General features: G+C 35.3%; 1 non-coding gene across 1 annotated transcript; it reads left to right on the top strand.

The window, feature by feature from the left end:
- The first annotated feature begins 1,120 nt into the window (after nt 1-1,120).
- TRNAS-GCU (transfer RNA serine (anticodon GCU)) lies at nt 1,121-1,202 on the top strand. The gene has a single exon. It is a non-coding gene; the product is annotated as a tRNA-Ser (tRNA).
- Nucleotides 1,203-1,441: the final 239 nt, after the last annotated feature.

Below are 1,441 nucleotides of genomic sequence, written 5' to 3'. Positions count from 1 at the left end.
CATAATTAAATTTAGAAATTGTTGAACTGAATTTATATGATAAATTCAGGTGTAATAAAAATTAATTTCTTAAATTATTATAATTTTATAAATAATTTTATGATTTTATTCAAGCCACTAGACGATTAATGTAACACCCCTCAATTGGCCTGGTCGCCAGACTTGAGTTACAGGATGTTATATCACTATTGAAACTTTATCACATGCAAACATAGTTTCAAGCAAGATCAATTTCATGACTACAATTTACAACATTTACAGAGGTGTTCGTGGCTAAACAATCATAGAACCTCAAAAACAGTTTAATATGTGTTTAAGGACCATTGAGCAAATCTTCAAAGAAATCAGTTGAAGTATCGATACACAAACTAATGTATTAATATTTTGTAAAATGAGTATCGATACTAACAAGAAAAATGATACCAACTTCGCATTTTGTCAAATCTTGAATCCAAACATTTTATCGATACTCAAGCACATGTATCGATATTTTTACCCTAAGTATTGATACTCAAGCACTATCATTTCAACATTGAGATATCGATACTTATAACCTGAATATTGATACCTTTGTACAAATCGACAAAAATACGAAAAAAACAGGGCAAAATTCGTGCTCAAACATTTTCCTTTTCAACATGTATCCTCAACACAATGGGTAAATTTGGATGAGAGGTCCGTTTACCTACGGTTAGTGTAAAAATAGCGGTGACGGTGAGATTAGATACTGTAGCGATATCTAACATCCAATTGACCATACTTATAACCCAAAACAACATCAATACTTCAACAATTCAGACCCAAATAAAACCAATAAAATAAGGATAACATCCAACAAAATTTTAAAATTCCAAAATCATAATAAACCATTAAGAACATAAAAATAACCTTGGACATCCACCTCTCATCCCGACCTCGGCCCCATCCTCCAACCCCGTGGTCGACTGCCCTTTTCTCAATTATTGGTAGATAATATTATTGTATTAGAACTAAATCTTTATATTATTGGCTAAATATTAAGTGATCATCTATTCTTCCCGCACTTAGCTTCAGCTATTTAGCTTGGACAGCATCTCAAATTATTTGTTATTCTAATCTTAATTTTAGTTGATAAAGCAGTGTCGCTTTGGCCCAGTGGTTAAGGCGTGTGCCTGCTAAGTACATGGAATTTTCCCGCGAGAGTTCGAATCTCTCAGGCCACGTTAAAATTTTTGTCAACCCCAGATGAGATGCCCGCCACCGGCGACGTCAGGGGCGGGTATTGGTGTTGATGGAGCCTTCTTCGACAGTTGCGTTCTTGGTCTCCTCTGTTGAGGTTTTCTTCCTATGTTGGCAGTGCTGGGAGTTTTGTGGTGGTTTAGCGACGGCTTCATTCGCATCTCGTTTAGCCTCTCGAGCTTACAGAATTTAAAAGCACCTTCTCATATGATTGTTTCTTCAA

The sequence above is a fragment of the Gossypium raimondii genome, chromosome 5, assembly GCF_025698545.1.
Source record: "Gossypium raimondii isolate GPD5lz chromosome 5, ASM2569854v1, whole genome shotgun sequence".
Taxonomy (NCBI): Eukaryota; Viridiplantae; Streptophyta; class Magnoliopsida; order Malvales; family Malvaceae; genus Gossypium; species Gossypium raimondii.
Note: the sequence above shows the minus strand (reverse complement) of the source record. Positions and strands in the feature narration are given on the sequence as shown.